At 41.9% G+C, this 18898-nt stretch overlaps 1 long non-coding RNA gene across 1 annotated transcript; it reads left to right on the forward strand.

The window, feature by feature from the left end:
* Nucleotides 1-2809: 2809 nt before the first annotated feature.
* On the forward strand, nucleotides 2810-9128 carry LOC132534763 (uncharacterized). The gene is made up of 2 exons (XR_009546476.1): nucleotides 2810-3427; nucleotides 7001-9128. It is a non-coding gene; the product is annotated as an uncharacterized LOC132534763 (long non-coding RNA).
* The last annotated feature ends 9770 nt before the right edge of the window (nucleotides 9129-18898 follow it).

Below are 18898 nucleotides of genomic sequence, written 5' to 3' on the forward strand. Positions count from 1 at the left end.
ATTGACCCAGGAGTCCATCATCTTGGGAAGGAATCTCCCTTCATCCAGACACATGGGGAAGGTCAAGGACAACGGCCAGTGGTGTCTTCTTCCATTTTCACTCATACCTAATTGCCAGAAACAGCCATGGAGTCCCTGAGGATGGGTAGACAAGAGCTGACTATGAATCTGGTGAAAGAGGAACCACCACCCCACGGTCTGTAGGAGCCCTGCTGCAGAGAATGCCACCACAAGCCGCTTCTATCATCTCTACAGCCATGTTGCTTCCTCATCGGATTTCAGCACCTTGACTGAGTATCCACATGTAGTTGGGACTGCAGAGACTGACGGAGTTCCCAACTTTGCAAAAGTGCTCATTCTCTCAATGAGTAGGATTTTTTTTTTTTTTTTTTTTTGTCTCCAGGGTTATTGCTGGGACTCGATGCCTGCACTATGAATCCACTGCTCCGGGGGGCTATTTTTTTCCCTTTTGTTGCTCTTGTTGTTTATCTTTGTTGTCGTTGTTATTGCCGTCATTGTTGGATAGGGCAGAGAGACACTGAGAGAGGAGGGGAAGACAGAGAGGGGGGAGAGAAAGATAGACACCTGCAGACCTGCTTCACCGCCTGTGAAGGGACTCCCCTGCAGGTGGGGAACCGGAGCCTCAAACCGGGATCCTTATGCCAGTCCTTGAGCTTTGCAACATGTGCACTTGACCCACTGCGCTACTGCCAGGCCCCCAAGTAGGAATATTTTAAAAGAAGAAGATTTGAGGTTGACAAGATAGCTCTCCTAGGAAGGGACTTGTTTTGCCATGGGCACAAGCCTGGTTTGAACTTCCTTTCACCCTTGCTCTGGCAAGGGAGATAGCTTCAGTGCTGGGGTATCTCTCTCTACCTTTATGTCTCCCTTTAAATTATATTTTTATTGGACAGGCCAGAAAGAAATTGAGAGGGGAGAGGGAGGTAGAGACAGAGACACCTGCAGATCTGCTTTGCCACTCATGAAGCTTCCCCCCTGCAGGTGGGAAGCAGGGTCTCAAACCCAGTTCCTTGCACATGTGCAAGCCCAATTGGGTGAGTCACCATCTGATGATCCCTTCTTCCCCTCTCTCTTGCTACATAAAAGTCAACCCAACCTGGAGTGGTGAAGCCCCAGGGGTGAAACACAGTCATACTATTTAAATTGTAGGCAGGGCTCCTTCTTGTTTGGAGGAAGAGACAGGGAGTGTGATAGGAAAAGGTTGATGGCGCAGTTATCAGAGTCAACTTTTTTTTTTCAAAATAAATATGACTACTCTTTGACAAATTCTGATCGATATCAGAAAGAACACTATTGGTTGAGGGGAAGGAGGTGGCTATGGGACGTGAGGGAAGGAGTATCAACACAGCCAGGGAACGGTGGTGCTGAAGACTGAATTCCTCCCCAGACCAAGGTGGGACTTTATGCTTGTCAGAGCACCCAGACGGATGGCTTACATCTACACATTTTGACTGCTTGCAAATCTTGCCTCCCCAAAATGGAGGGGAAAAGGAGCCTGTGATTTTTAAAATGGAATCCGGAGAGCCAACCAGAGAGAGAATGGGAGTGTCTCAGCAAATCAAGTAAAAGCTTCTCTAACTCAACAAACCGGTTGAGAGCAAGTCCCCAGTAGGCAGGTCAGTGCAGTGTTGCAGCTGGACGCCCTCTCACACCGGGGGTTTAGGGGCGGGACTCCCAGTTAGAACCCAGCGACAGGGCTGAAGAAGCATCATGAGCACTTTGGAGGTCTCGAAACTTTACATCAGGCTCGACCTGACGCTGTTAACTGGCTACAGAAGAAGGGCAAACGCTAGAAGAAGAAGGCACTGAAGACCAAACCAAGTGCTCCTGAAAGCATGCTTCCATATTTAGAGAAAAAACTATGAGTCTGCCTTGTATTGAAAGAAACGACACAGTCACAGTGAGGAGAAATCAGCAAATGTTATCAGGGTATAGAATATTGCAGATATGTACATATGTCCCACCCAAATATACAGGTGTGTATATGTGTGCATAGTGTAAGATGTACATTGTATGTGTGTGAGAAACAGACAGAATTGTTTCCAAGTGCAATATGTGTGTGTGTGTGTGTGTGTGTGTGTGTGTGTGTGTGTGTATAAAATGTGACAATAGAATAGTCTCCAAGTGTTTTTAAAGCACCACTGGAATATTTCCTGCCAGTTTTAACACAAGACAAACCTGACGCTCACCCAGAATAGTCATGTGAAGAGTCTGAGTAGCAGCAAGACTGTGACTCTAAAATGTTAATGATGAGACAGCCAGGAGAGCTGTAAGAATGAGCCGCAGACGCTGGTCTGTCAATTTTGTGCTTGCCTCAAGAGGGAGGACCACGAGCCAAGCAGCCCTCTGAGTGTTAAGAAATGCACCTACAATGAACAGCAGTGTCACTCCCTTCTGCAAAGTGTTTGCATGATTCTTCCCCTCCTAATGAGTGAGTCACAGTAATGATTTGTGCTTTGAAGCACTAACTCTTCTGTGAAAACATTCAAGTCAGTAAACAAATGGCAAAGCAATGCAAAGCATTATTTCTTTCTCCTGTTCATCATTCTTATCAAGACACTTCTAGTCTGATAAAAGCAAAGAGATGCCATATATTAACCGTATAGAACATGTAATGTAAATTACTTGCAGAATGTCTCTTCTTTTGTATAAGAATCTCAAAATTCGATAGTTTCTTTAAATATGCATGGAAATCTCCATTGATTTTTTTTAATTTCAAGCCATTTTAAGATTTCTGATTAACAGTGGTTTACAAGCACATAAGATTAAAGAATAAATAGTTTCATACCACACCCATTACCAATGTTCTGTGCCCCCACTCTTCCAACCATAACAGGCATAGTTCCCAGAAAGCCTTAAAAATAGTTTGATTTTAACTCTCTGAAATTCTACAAGAACATCCAAGTTTGGGTGTGGCCAACTGGAACCACATTTTCCTGCCTGAGGCTCCAACATCCTAGGTTATCCTAGAACCACCATACAGCAGAGCTGAGCAAAAGAAGAGAGGAAGGCAGGAGAGAAGGAAGGAGTCTATTTCAGAAGCTGTCACGCACTGCTCATAGTTTTAATGGTAGTTTAGAGAGTGAACCGGGTTAGTCTATTTTTTAATGATAGAACAACTTAATTTTGATTGGGTGCTTTTCAGCTTTACTTTTCTGCTAACAAGCCTCAAAACCTGTTAATCACTGGAGTCTGAGCTCAGTCCCCACTACAGTGCAGGAAGCATGTGTGCTGTGGTCCTGTTGCCTCTCTGTCTTTCTGTCTGTCTCCCTCTATCTATCAGAAAACAAATCAGTTCAGAGTGAGGAAGCCTAGTGAGGACAGAAAAAGAAATGGCAGCCTGCAGGGAGGTTGTGGGGATGTGGTGGAGCCTGGCAGAACTTGACCTGAGAGGTGAGTTCACCTGGTAAGTCTCTCTCTCTATGGAGGGATTGAGCAAAAAGGGGGTGTCCTCAAAAGGTTGGTGGCCATGTAAGTCTTCCCTCCCTCACAAACACATCCTGCACTTAAGCCTGCTCCACCATACATTCCTTGCTCCTATGGCCCCTCCCTTTATTATTTACTTATCAATCTTCTGCTTTGTCTTACAAATGACTAACGGTCTCCTTCCTAATTCCCCGCAGGGGATTGCTAATCCTGCCAGTTGAACCCCTAGCAACAGTTGCTGGGGAGGTCCATACCATTCCCGGCCCATTTTTGCCTTTCTCCACTCCTTTCCTAACCATGTATGGTATTGTCGAGCCACTTCTGTTTCTGTCTTGTCTCTTCCGTGTCCCGAGCTGGAGGAGGGCAGGCGTGCAGACTGAGAGGCTGACACCAGCCATTGTGGTTGGCGACACATAGCTTAACCAGGTGTGCTACTGCCCGAGTCTAGGAAGCTCAGATGAATAAAGATTTGAGTTGTCCTGCTGCCACAAGCTTGGTTCCTGGGTCATCTCTCCCTCTCTCGTGCGCGGTGCTAGCCCGACAGCAGCCCCTCATCCAGATATCATTTTCTGAATACCAGCCGCTTTTATGAAAAGAAAATTAAATTTCATCATACCCACTTCTTTATTCTTCACAGTTTGCTCCTGTGATGTGATTCTGGCTCAGGCAAAAAGCTGACAAATGACCTCCTTCAATCCACTTAATATATGTATTTTTCTAAATAGAGCTCAAATGTGTTTTTAATTTAAAAACGTATTGGCAAAAAAATCATTAAAATAAATGACATGATTTTGAACAATTGACTCATTTCAGTTAAAAATAAGATAACCACTAAAAATACCAACACTTATTCTTCTAAACAGACCATAAATTATCTTACTATACAGTATCATACTGTTTTAATTACTGTAAGTTGATAGATTGGGGAGACCATCCCTTCTTTTTCTATCCTTTTTTAAAAAGTTTATTTTAGAACATTTCTATTTTTATTCCATTAAAAATTTGGAATCAATTTGTCTAGTTTCTAAAAATATACTGTTGGTATTTTTACTAGACTCAAAATACTCTTATAGGCTAATTCAAGGGAGAACTGACATTCTTGGAATGTTCTGTGTTATTTTCTGGAAACGTGTCTCTCCTATTCTAAAGTAGTTTTTTATGTGTGTGTCTTTCAATGCCATGTGTTTTTCTTCACTTGAGATTCAATGGATATTTCTTCATGTTTTATTCTTTCTTAAATAAATAAAGTTGTTTGTCATTGATCTATGTACATTCCAATTGTTAGATGTGTTCTGTATGTCCTGGATTCTGTTACAATACAAATTATTTTTAAGATTTATTTTTAAGTGGTCTGGGAGGTGGTGCAGTGGTAAAGCTCTGGACTCTCAAGCATGAGGTCCAGAGTTTGATCCCTGGCAGCACATATACCAGAGTGATGTCTGGTTCTTTCTCTCTCCTCCTATCTTTCCCATAAGTAATTAAAATATCAAAAAAAATTTTTTTAAAGATTTATTTTTAAGGGCCATAGGATGATGCACCTGGTTAAGTGCACACACACTACAGTGAGCAAGGGTTCAAGCCCCTGGTCCCCACCTGCAGGGGTAAAGCTTCACAAGTGGTGATGCAGAGCTAGTGGTGTCTCTCTTCTCTCTCCCTCTCTATCTCCGCCTCCCCTGTTTCTCACTACCAAAATCCAGTAACAAATAAAAATTTTAAAAAAAGATTTAAAATAAGATCTATTTTTATGAAAAAAAAAACAGAGAAGGCAGATACCAGAATGAATCTCTCTCTATCTGAAAACAAGTTGGTTCAGAGTGATGTAGCCCAGGGAGGACAGAAAAAGAAATTGACAACAATTCATACAGATGTCACTTCCTGAATATCAGCCCCTTTTATGAAAAGAAACTTTAATTCCACCCTACCCTCTTCTTGATTCTACACATTTTGGTTAATGACGGTGCAAGGAATTGAACCTGTGACCACTGGGTCTTCAGACATGCAAGGCCTGTGCTCTCATACACTGAGCTATCTCACTGTTGGTTCGTTCTTGTATCTAGTTATTGTCCTTATGAGAAACCCACTGAATCCTCTGTATTAGGGCTGTACCTGATCTCAAAATAGCTTTGCCTGATTTTATTTTTCCAGCGGATCCTTCAGATATTCCAAGAAGACAATGATAACTGAAAAGTCAGGGCCGGGTGGTAGCACAGTTGGTTGAGTGCACATGTTACCATGCATAAGGACCCAGGTTAAAGCCCTTAAACCCCACCTACAGGGGGAAAGCTTTGCAAGTGGTGAAGCAGTGCTGCAAGTGTCTCTGTCGTTCCTGCTATCACCCCCTTCCCTCTTGATTTCTGGCTGTCTCTATCTAAAAATTAAATATATATATGTTAAAAAATAAATAATACTTTAAAATAAATAATTGAAAAGTCCTCCTTCCAATTTTCGTGTCTGAATTTATTCCCCAGTATCACCAGCAAATACCTCCAGAAAAACTCATACTAAGAAGTTATCACGAATCTAATCACTTTCTTATTGATCTGAAATAGAATGTTTCCTCCATTAGCACAAATATGCTATTTTCACATAGATATGTGCTCTCACCCATGATGCTCTGCGTCAGACCCTAGGTCCTCACACAGGCGAAAGCAGTATTTTTTTTTCATCTTTGAATTTTGCATACATCTGCTAAATATGTTGATTTATATTTATAGTTCTCTTAGTATTTGATTCCATGAACATTCCAGGATTAAGTTTCAGTTGCTTTATTATTCTTAAGTAAACAGGTAGGTCCCGTTAGGTATTTTTCACTGCTTTTATTTTAATGTTTGAATGTCATTGGATTTTCTTTGTTGTGTTTGTAACTATAAAGGGGTTTCATATAAATGTGATGCACCTATTATAGAAGAGGTAGGGGGAAAAATCCCCTTTTTCTCAACAAGTGAAATTTAATCAGAGTTAGCTGCTCCTTGAACTTTGGGAAGAATTCTCCCGTGACACCGTCAGGGCAACAACTACCACACACTATCTCCAGAATAGTAAGTTGTGCATGACATTTTCAAGACCTACTTTCTTGGGTCACTTTTGGTGGTCTCCATTTTCCAAGAAAAACATTCATGGCAGTGTTCTTTAGCTAAGTTTCAAAATTTGAAAAAATTAGTTCCTTGAAAATCTTCCAATGTCCACAATGGCTTGTATTATTTTTACTGTTATTGATACCCTTAGAGATAACTCTTTTTTTTATTCATGTTATTGATTTAATTCCTGAGAATGAACACAGCAGGACTGCAGGTGTCTCTCTGTCTTTCTCCCTCTCTGTCACCCCCTTCTCTCTTGATTTCTGGATATCTCTATCCATTAAATAAAAGATAATAATAAAAAAAGAAAAAGAAGATACACAATTTTTAAACTCTGAAAAGCACACTAAGATTATGTATAGAGCAAACCTAATCTATAGCAGAAGTAGCAAGCATTCAATTTTAAATATTTGAGAAAATGTTGGTATGCTTCTAAATTCTGCTTATAAGACCTTCTGTTTTGATCATCACATTAGGTTCGCTTGTATTACTTACAATGTGAAAAGATGCATAAAAGGCGATGTATCTGATTAATAAACAAGATACTGCTTCCCAGATCAGCCATGAGTCCCTGGTCATCTCTCTACCGCCCGTGAAGCTAACCAAGCCCAGCATATGGCGCCTGGAACAGGGACACACAAGCAGCAGACCTAAGAAGACCAGATAAGTAAAGCTTGGCTACCCATCCATCACGGCCTGCCTTTCTACTTATGAAGAGGTTTCCCAAAGCCTCTACTCTTCCTTCATGAGACAGTTTCTCTGTCTCTGGAACATTTTGCTCTGGGCCACATTTTGGTTCCCTGACCAGGAACTTTGGTTTCTTATGACCGTGATCATAGAGCTTGGGAGATGCATGGAGATTTCCCCTGGGACTTTCTGGACTTCTTCTCGCATGTTTCCCACCGAGAAGGACTACTCTAACTTGAAAAACATTATCCAGTGCCTTGGCAGTCCCAAAGAATGGAGACACGTGGTTAGTTCTACCCTCCTGATTCGATTGTTTCTTCGATGGGAAGACACTTTTAATCATGCAGGAACCGTCAGAAGCACACTAAATGGAATTTTGAGGAGCTTTTTGGACTAGGACACCCTCTAGGGACTCATGATACTACATGGTGAGATCTAAATAATCTGGTTCAAGGTGAAAAAAACAAAAACTACCTAGCGCTTTTCTCTCGATTCCCCCCTCATTGTTATCTCTGAATATCTTAAGTTTGCTGTCTGCTTTCAGTTGTGTTTCATAAGAGAGTGATTTGAATGACTGAATTTTTGTATGACATTGACTTAAAAAAAATGCTGGACACAGCCATGATTTCTAGAGTCATCCAGAAACAATCCAAAAAACTGTTTTTTCCTCTTTTGATTTTTTTTTATGTCTTGGTACTAATGTAAAACATTTAATCCTAAAAACTGTATGAGTATGGGTGGGGTAGATAGCACAATGGTTATGCTAATGATTCTCATGCTTGAGGCTTCTAACCATGGTTCTTCTGTTTACCTTCCCACATTTTATTGAGTTTGAACTGTTTAAACAGCCTTAAAATCATACTAGAAAAGGACTTCCAATTATAATGGAGTTATCAATTGTAGTAAACTTCTAATCTGCTACAAGTTTTGTTTGACAAGTAAGTGAATTTCAGCCGTCAAGTCTTCACATGAAAAAGCATCTGCTCAAATGGAATCCCCGGAAATTCATTTGGACCCCTGTTCTCTGACATCAACCACAAGATGGCATGACTACAACGCACCCCCTCCAAAACCAATGATGTGACCTGGCACGGCCTGAAGAAACTGATTCACAGACTCCAAAGCTCACTCTCTACAGAAAAGCGGAATTACAGTGTTTAGCCTTTCCCATCAAAAGAGACGTGCAGCATTTCACCCCCTGGCATTTCTTCTGTGGTCATCTGCTTTAAACTGACACTTCTATAGGATTTACTGGTACACCTCTTGGACACTTTATACAACTTTACAGCAGCTTCCCTTTACGCTGCTGGGTTTCTTAAAGACTGACAGCAGCAGTCCATAGACTTTGCAGCCATATGCCTTGGGACTCCATAGGTAACATCCCCTCATCTGCAGGCCCTGGCCCCAGAGGCAGGAACCCCTCCTCCTTACTAGGTCCTGCTCACAGAGGCAGGAAATGCCCTTTGAGGCATGAAATGCCCCCAGAGGCAAGAGATGCCCATAGAGGCAGAAAACGCCCTCTGAGGCATGAAGCACCCCCAACGGCAAGAGATGCCCCCAGAAGCAGGAAACGCCCTTTTGCCTGCTAGGCACTACCCTTTGAGGTAGGAAACACCCCCCTCAGGCCTCTCCTTGGCATCACACTGATTCTTGCTGCTCTCTTACCTGTTCCTCCATGTCTTCTGCCAGTTCTTTTGCAAATGCCTGTACAATATAGGTTTCTCTTCACCCTACATTCCTGATACTATGGCCATTAGTTAAAAAGAAAGGGGGAAATGTTGGTATGCTTCTAAATTCTGCTTATAAGACCTTCTGTTTTGATCATTATATTAGGTTCGCTTGTATTACTTACAATGTGAAGAGATGCATAAAAGGCGATGTATCTGATTAATAAATGAGATCCTGCTTCCCAGATCAGCCATGAGTCCCTGGTCGTCTCTCTACTGCCTGTGAAGCTAGCCCATCCCAGCAAGAAAAGACTAACAAATGTAAAGAAAGAAATGAGCAGTAAATATTAAAGCAAAAAGGAAATTTAAATAGCTAAAGGTTATTACTAATAAATGAAGGGTGTGTATTTATTTATCCTCTTTTGTTGCCCTTGTTTTATTGCTGCAGTTATTATTGTCATTGTTGTTGGGTAGGACAGAGATAAATGAAGAGAGGAGAAGAAGACAGAGAAGGGGAGAGAAAGATAGGCACCGGCAGACCTGCTACACTGCCTGTGAAGTGACTCCCCTGCAGGTGGGAGTCCGGGGCTCGAACCGCGATCGTTATGCTGGTCCTTGCTCTTTGCGCCATGTGCATTTAACCCACTGCACTACTGCCCAACTCCCGGAAGATTTTCTTCTAATCTTTCTTGGAGGGAAGGAATTCAGTCAGGCAGCTGAAGAAAAATAAACATAAACACACGCACACACACACACACATCTTTTTTACACTCTTTTGTGTAAATAGTTTAGAGTGAAAAAGTAGAGCATATCTCTTTAGGTTATATTATTACCTTGACATTTGTCTGAATTATATGTTGTACGTAATATATTGTATGTAATAACTTTTCCCTAACTTAGAGACATATAGCATCAGATACTGCCTCACAGTTTCTGTGGGTTAAGAATTCAAGAGCAGAGTAGATCTGCTCTAATCTGTAGGCTTCAGAATTGCAGGGAGCAGGGGACCTGTGCTTCTAAGATGGCTGACCTGTTTGGTTTATTGGATGAACCAAGATGGCTGACTTGTTGGCTAGAGGTCCTCCGATGGCTGCTGGTTGGAGACCACAGTACCTTATTCCATGGAACTCTTCTAACAATATGGCAGCTGGCTCACCTCAGTGAAAATCAGTGATGATGACTCCATAGACTTTTTTTTCTGACAGTTTCCCAAATCATACCATTATCACCTCAGCTTTTTTCAATCCATCAGATTGTTGACTAAATCCATATACATTATGATGAAGGAAAATAGAACTAGTAATCTGTGTCTTCCATAGTTACTGTTTTTCCCCACACCTACCTTTTCTTTACTTGTTTTCTGCTCCTTAATGGAGTGTTGATATGTCTCATAGATTTTGCTTCAGGCTGTCTTTGGCTCTGTGATCAGTCCAGAGTCTATCTGATTGTCATGCCATGAAGCTATCTAAACAGAGGCAAATACAAAGGATCATTTCATTATCACACCTATCAGCTATATGTCCCTAAAATGGAAAACTCACACAAAGGTGAACTACACACCCCACCTTCTCATCTTGGCTGCCAAGTTAGGAGAGATAGAAAGAGTTGGGGGTGCGTGGGAGGATGTCACAGATTTTTTATTTAATATTTAGGACATAAAAAGTTATGAAAGATACAGTCCACCATTTGTCTCCTTTTCTTTGTTTGCAGTCACAATATTTATTCAAATTAGATACTTCAAAGCATTCTAAGAGAACTCAAACTTATCATTTGTGTTATTGTTGTCTGGTTTCCAATATGACACACCAGTCTGGCTTGAAAAGCACAGGCAAAAGTATGTTGCCTGCCAATGCTACCTGTCTTTTTTTTTTTTTTTTTTGTGAACACTACATCTTATATAAGCAGAAGCATTTTGAAGGAAATGCTAACAAAATACTATGCATATTCCTAGTCTTTTGTTAAAAAGAAAACGGGTAGTAGTTAATGAATTTAGCCTTTAGAGTGGGACAGGAAATGTCTAAAGAATACAGATTGTCTCCTCTGGAGAGAAAAGGGCAGTTAGCAATTATTGTTGAAACCTTTGCCTCCTTGCCTCCATATTTGATGTGGAGGCATCTGGAAAATTTAACCTTTTCCCCTCAGGCAATATTTTGTGGCAATATTCTGGAACTCTGAAACTTCATGAAAAGATTACTATCCATTTATCTCTTTTCAGAACATTTTCAAAGAATATAGTCCCAATTCTGACTCTTATCTGCCCCACTTCTTCTCAGGCAAGTCTTCTCAGGACTGTTCCTCTGAACATTTGCCTTCAGCCTTCCCATTGTCACCCCTAGTACCTTAGGATCAAGTTGAACACTTCTTTGTTTTTCAAGTAGATTTATTTTCTTCCCCCAAAAAGAAAAAAAAAATGCCCAGGCAAAAAAAGAAAATGTTGACTGTGTGCCTGGATGGTTATTTTTAACTTTCTCCAGGTAAAAGAAATAGTCAAGATATATGCCAAGGAATATATGTTTAATGCATTTTCTTTCCACTTGTAAAGTCCTCCACCATGGGAGTCTGAGTCTTTTTATTTTTCTCTCAGGTATGGAATTAAAATGCCAAAAGGTTATTTCAGGGCAAAAACTTTTGGAGAATAATTTTAATTAGCATCAAGTTAACATTTCCTAAATGGTTATTTCAGAAAGTAGACCATTAACCTTTAAAAAAGACATTGGAACTTTGCTTTAGTATTATTGGCTTCAGAAGAACTTAGAGCAAGCAGTATATCTATTGAATTGACTAAGTACTGCTCTTCAGGAGTAGCAAAAAAGTCACCTCGAAGCTGATCCCACTTCACAGAAAGTATTGAAAAGTATTAGCTAGGGCCAGTGATATAGCTCAGTTAGATAGTGTGCCGAAGTCCATGTACATGAACCTCATTCAAGCCTGGTCCCCAGTGCATTAAAGAAGCTTCAGTGCAGGGGGTCCTGGGTAGCGCAGCGGGTTAAGTGCACGTGGCGCAAAGCGCAAGGACCAGCCTAAGGATCCCGGTTCCAACCCCCGGCTCCCCACCTGCAGGGGAGTCGCTTCACAGGCGGTGAAGCAGGTCTGCAGGTGTCTGTCTTTCTTTTCTCCTCTCTGTCTTCCCCTCCTCTCTCCATTTCTCTCTGTCCTATCCAACAATGAATGACATCAACAATAACAATAATGACCACAACAAGGCTACAACAACAAGGGCAACAAAAGGGGGAAAAGATGGCCTCCAGGAGCAGTGGATTCATGGTGCAGGTACTGAGCCCCAGCAGTAACCCTGGAGGCAAAAAAGATAAAAAAAAAAACAAGAAGAAGAAGAAGAAGGAGGAGGAGGAGGAGGAGGAGGAGAAGGAGAAGAAGGAGAAGAAGGAGAAGAAGGAGAAGAAGAAGAAGAAGAAGAAGAAGAAGAAGAAGAAGAAGAAGAAGAAGAAGAAGAAGAAGAAGAAGAAGAAGTAGAAAAAGAAGCTTCAGTGCTGTGATCTCTTTCATATTCTCTCTCTCTTTCTCTTTCTCTCTTTGTATTTGTCTATCTCAAAAAAATGAATGAGAATAGTGTATCTAGATTTGTGAAATAAAACCACATAAATATATATATATATATTAGATCTATAGAATATTTTTTCTTTATTGGGGTGATTAATGGACTACAGACTACAGTAAAATATAGTTGTTGGTACATGTGTAACATTTCCCAGTTTTCCATATAGTATTCTAGCTCCCCTCCCCCCATCAAGTTTCATGACCTGAACACCCCCTCTCCCAAACTCCTTTACTTTGGTGCAATTCACCAACTCTAGTCCAAATTCTGCTTTGTGTTTTCCCTTCTGTTCTTATTTTTCTGCTTCTGTCTATGAGTGGGATCATTCCATCTTCATCCTTCACTTTCTGGCTTATCTCACTTCACATGATTTCTTCAAGCTCCATCCAAGATGAGGTGATGAAGGTGAAGTCACCATTTTTTAATAGCTGAGTAGTATTCCATTGTGTATCTAGACCACAACTTACTCAGACACTCATCTGTTGTTGGACATCTGGGTTGCTTCCAAGTTTTGACTATTACAAATGGTGGTAACAGCAGCATAAATATTAAAGACATGTAACTTCCAGGTTAGAAAATTCCCTCTAGAAGAAGTTGTGGAGTATGATAAAAGTAATGGGTTGTAAAAAAAAAAAGCTGTGTGTGTGTGTGTGTGTGTGTTTGTGAGTGTGTGTGAGTGTGTGTGTGTGTGTGTGAGTGTGTGTGTGAGTGTGTGTCTGTGTGTGTGTGTGAGTGTGTGTGAGTGTGTGTGTGTGAGTGTGTGTGTGTGAGTGTGTGTGTGTGAGTGTGTGTGTGTGAGTGTGTGTGAGTGTGTGTGTGAGTGTGTGTGTGTGTGAGTGTGAGTGTGTGTGTGTGAGTGTGTGTGTGTGTGTGTGTGAGTGTGTGTGAGTGTGTGAGTGTGTGTGAGTGTGAGTGTGTGTGTGTGAGTGTGTGTGTGTGAGTGTGTGTGTGAGTGTGTGTGAGTGTGTGTGTGAGTGTGTGTGTGTGTGTGTGAGTGTGAGTGTGTGTGTGTGAGTGTGTGTGTGAGTGTGTGTGTGTGTGTGTGTGTGTGTGTGTGTGGTTGTTTGTCTTGCCTCCAGGGCTATCGCTGGGGCTCAGTGCCAGTACTATAAATCCACAACTCCTGCCAGCCATTTTCTCCTGTTAGTTTTTATTAGACGGGACAGAGAGAAACTGAGAGATAAAGGGGAACTAGAGAGGAAGAGAGACAGAGACATACCTGCAGATCTGCTTTGCAGCTTGTGAACCCTTCCCCCTGCAGATAGGGAGCCAGGGTCTCGAACCCAGATCCTTGAATGTATCCTTGTGCTTACTAGAATGTGCTCTTAAATATGTGTGCCACCACTTAGCTCCACAAAAGATGCCATGTTTACATGATTAACACGTTTATATAAGAATGAGGAAAGTTTCAGATTAAACTATTTTCCATAGAGGAATCACATATAGATCATATGGATCCTTAAAACCTAACTGAATGACCTGTTTTAATTTACATATATATACACCAAACCTAGGGCCTGCCCTTCACATTCATGTCCTCTGGACTAGAGTTACACTAGCTCACTAGACCAACCAGCTGTTTTCAGACTGAACCTAGACTCAAGTATATCAGCAAGAAGGCGATATTCTAACTAGTCTATAGGCAAGGTGATTCAGATGACACTATTTGCTGGTATGTAGCACAAAACTGAATCATAGCCAATAACAGTAATTGCAATGAGTTGAATTCCTCCCCTGCTCCGGCTCAAAAAATATATAACATATAATAATCATGAACTCACTGCTGGTATCTGCAAGTCTAAGTTAACTGAAGGGTCTTTGAAGATGCCCTTAAGTTATGGGTTTGACATGAAACTTTCCAGGCTTATGTGGGTGTGGTCTCCATCCAATAAGCAAGTACCCTTATACTAGACTGAAGCAAAGACACAGAAGAGCACACCAATGGAGGAAGGCTAAGGCAGAAATTGGAGCTCTGCAACTGGAAACTAATAGATGTCTGGAGCCTCCAGAAGATGGAAAAAATGATGAGAGAGAGAGAGAGAGAGAGAGAGAGAGAGAGAGAGACACTCCTGAAATCTTTAAAGAGAGCATACTCTTCCTGACACCTTAACTCTGGACTTCTGAGTGCCAGACCTGTAAGAAAATTAATGTTTGTAGCTTTAAGCTACCAAATTGGTGGTTACTCCTTACAGCTGCTCTAGGAATGGACTCAGCCTGGAGTTGGGAGCTTCTCCTTTTAGTACACAGGACACATGACTCTTTGTTTTCTGATTTCTTGCCCTAGGTAAAACTGATGGCACTCAACAGCTAACATGCAGTTTCACAGACTAGCGGCCATATCTACTAAGACTTTTCATTCAACTGCCTTGGTTGGCTATGCTTGGAGCCAATTTAAAAACTAGACATGGGGATGTTGGTTTGGTGCACAGCACAGCCTCGGAATGGTTCTTGACTCAGTAGGTCAACAGGCACAGACAGTGAAGGAGACACCTGCCTTTAGTAAGGAGTGAGAATGTCGGTGAAAGTGACCTGCTGAGGACACTGACTGCCCAGAGAGAAACAAAATCAAAAGCCCTTATGAAAGGGCTTTGATTTTCCCACAAGAAAGTCACATATCTGCATATACTTCTCTAGGCTGACCTTGATCATTCCTTCCTCCCTGACATAAACTGCGTTGTTAAGAACACAGGCAGTCTTTGGTGTGAAATTGACCATTGATGTTGTTAAGATCTGTGGCTCTGAAGCTTAGCTGAATGGATGTTACAGATTATAATTTTTAAATCAGTATCATTCATGTTAATATTCCTAACACACCATCATAAAGTCCTCGAGCTAGCTCTCAACTCATCGTCATACTTGGTAAACACATGCCTGACCTTTTCTTGAGACCCATATCTATGTGCTATGTAAATAGCTAAGAAACGACAGCTACTGTCTCCAATAATTACAGCACAAGGACACATCATGTATGTCAACAAATATTTATTGACTAAATGATTAAAAATCAACTTATGCAGTTGTACCTATAGTGTCTTATGTCCACAGCATTATAGCACAAATTGTCCATTTGCGAGTATGAGTTCTAATTTTGGTTGAAAATATGAAATTTTAGATAAAGCTTAGTTACAATTTTAATACAGAGCATAATGTTGTTAAATGATTACAACATCATCTAAACTTAAGCACTCTTGCGGCTAGATTGCGGCTCAGCTGCGTGAGGGCACACACAGCCTTGTGTAAAGACTGAAGTTTGCACCCCCAGCCCCCACCTGCAGGGGGAAGCATCAGGAGAGGTAAAATATGACTTCTGGTATCTCTCTTCCTCTGTCTCTCTCTATCTCCCTCTCCTTTATCAATTTCTGATTTTCCTATCGAAGTAAAATAAAATAACAACTAGTAAAGGAGTTAGATGATATTTTTTAATAATACGAATTGAAATTTTGTGTCAATTTCTGTAAATTTTCAAATTAGTACCTGATCACCATTTTTCCTCCGAGTATCAATTTTTAAACACCACAGTCATTTTTCTAACTTAGTATATTTTAAACAGGGTTAAAATTAAAAATTTTAAATGATGTAAATATTCCTTACATCATTTAAATACAATACAATCTCAGAAGTAATTCCTCCATAAGTATATGGTTTATTTAGAAGAGAATGGACACTAAACTCAGTTACGAAGTCCAAACTGGAGACCCCCACATCTCATCTGCTCTATTCTCACCTTTAGGCTCCTGATTATTAAACAGATTGTTCTGCTTTATATCTAAATGCTTTTCAGCTACCAAACAGCCGATGCTCCCATGACGCCAACCTGACTTTCTGGTGGTATAGGGAAGCTGGCAAAGGCTCCACATGTTGGAGCCTGTGTGCCACATGCCAAAGTAATGCCAAGGTTCTCTCAGTCTCATTAATAAATACAATTTTTTTTAAAAAGGAATTCTGCATCCCTGTTACTCTGCTGAACTAATAGGGTATTTTTAACTTGATGTGCCAAGCCAATCTCATATGTAAGCAACTTTGCTCTTGCTGTAGGGATCAAAGTTCAACAAACAAATTCCTGGCACTGAGGCCTCACGCACGCAGATCCGGAGCCCTGCCTCTGACCTCTCTCTCCAGCCCTATCTAATTGTGAAATTCCCCAAAATGATACTATTGCATAGAAGGAAGTCATGAGATCTACCAGAGAATTTACAACTTCATTGTAGAAGTGGTTTGGAGTTTGCTTGTTTGGTTGGTTTTGGTGTTTTGCTGAGCTGGGATCTCGTCATGTGTGATTTCATTGCTCTTCGATTCAACTTTTTAAATTTATTTTTTGTATTTATTTATTTTCCCTTTTGTTGCCCTTGTTGTTTTTATTGTTGTGGTGGTTACTATTGTTGCTGTTATTGGTGTCATTGTTTTTGGACAGGACAGAGAGAAATGGAGAGAGGAGGGGAAGACAGAGAGGGGGAGAGACAGACACCTGCAGACCTGCTTCACTGCTTGTGAAGCGACTCCCCACGCAGGTGGGGAGCCGGGGGCTCAGACCAGGGTCCTTAGACCGGTCCGTGTGCTTTGCGCCACGTCCGTTTAACCCGCTGAGCTACCACCCGACTCCCTGGAGTCAACTTTTATGTACAGATAGAGAATGAGAAAGACAATGGCACTGAACCATCCACAGTGCCATGGTACTCCCATGAGGTGCTGGGCTTGTACCTGGAGCACACACTTAGCAAGGCAGGAGCCCAAACCACCAGTGAACTCTCTCTCTGTGTGTGTGTGTGTGTGTGTGTGTGTGTGTGTGTGTGTGTGTGTGTCTCATTCTCTCTCCCCCCCACCTCCCCACCTTAGTCCAAAATTTGCAGCCTGAGGTCCTGGAGCCAGGAAGGAATGTGCTTGTTATACTTTGATCCCCAACACAGGAGGAAAGCTGTTCACATAAATTTTTCAGCTTCTATTTTACTAGATCAAAAACTACTCACTCCATCAAATCTAATGCATTTCCAAAATTACACATCAAATGGTCTTTCGAGAAGGTGCCAGTTGATGATACAGTATTCATTTGGAATTTCTCAAAATGTACTATTTTTTCCAGATTTAGCCGTTGTTGGTGTTGGGAGAGCTGCCTGTCACCTAGGCCTTCTGAGGATGGTTCTGCTATGGGGGTGTGTGGAGGCGCTGCCTCTTCCCCTGCTCCCCTCTGCCTTGAAACCAGATTACACAGCGCATGTATCTCCTGTCTGAAAAATCTCTGCAAAACAAAAATCCTTTGTCAAGTCATGTGGGCCAGGGTTCCTTAACATTCTGAACCTGCCGCGGTTGCTGGAATGGCTCATCGTCAAAAGAGAATAAAACGTGTCTGGCAGGTTCACAGAAAGGGAAGAAAGAAGGCAGAGTCCCACATGCACAAACAGGCTATTGTGGACCGAAGAGGCCCCGCCACGAGGTGTGTTCCAGCCAGCCAGCGCACGGGCAGGCCGTGCTGGGCCCAGCCTGGCGGACATCAGCCCTGTCACTGAGGTTTATTTCAATCCCTTGTGGTTTCTGCATCCCACAACCCTTTTGCATGAAAATGAACCATAAAAAGCAGTGGAAACACCTGCTTTGCTGACAAGCCCGATTAAAGCTTTGATTTATCCCTGGAAGTGTGAGTGCTGTTTGCAGCCACCAAGACCCTGGGCTGGCATCTCATTCATCAGACTTTGAAAGTCTCCTTTTCTCTGCCCCAGACTTTCAGCTGCAAGTGTCTTTTGTATGGGCTAGAAAGTTCTGTGACCCACCCCCAACCCCAGCCCAAACACTTGGCATGGCTGGAAGGCAAAGCCCCTAATCAATCTGGGCTTGGAGATCTTAGTTAAGAGGTGACTGTAAATTATGGGGAAAATCTGAAAGTCAACAGACCTTTCCTGGCCTGAAGAGCCCAGGAAAAGAAAATAGACAGGCATTCCATAGATCACACCTTTCCTTTACAATCTTCTTTTTCTTCTTCCTTTTTTTTTTTGCCTCCAGGGTTATTGCTGGGTCTCAGTGCCTGCACTACAAATCCATTGCTCCTGGAGGCTACTTTTCCCATTTTGTTGCCCTTGTTGTTATGCTTGTTGTAGTTGTTATTGTTGCCCTAGCTGTTGTTGTTGTTGGATAGGACAGAGAGAAATGGAGGGTGGGGGGAGACAGAGAGGAGGAGAGAAAGATAGACACCTGCAGACCTGCTTCACCACCCGTGAAGTGACCTCCTGCAGGTGGGGAGCCGGGGGCTCGAACCGGGATCCTTACGCTGGCCCTTGTGCTTTGTGCCAAGTACGCTTAACCCGCTGTGCTACCACCCGACTCCCTCCTTTACAATCTTCTAATGTGAATATTTGTCTCTTTCTACTGTAAAGAGTCAGGCTTGAGAAAACTGTTCATATTCCTGAATCAGACCCTGGCACCCTATTTCGGAATCCATGGCTCAGACAGCCCTAGAACCAGCCTGTTTATCTCTTAGG

Source organism: Erinaceus europaeus, chromosome 19 (assembly GCF_950295315.1).
Source record: "Erinaceus europaeus chromosome 19, mEriEur2.1, whole genome shotgun sequence".
Lineage (NCBI taxonomy): Eukaryota > Metazoa > Chordata > Mammalia > Eulipotyphla > Erinaceidae > Erinaceus > Erinaceus europaeus.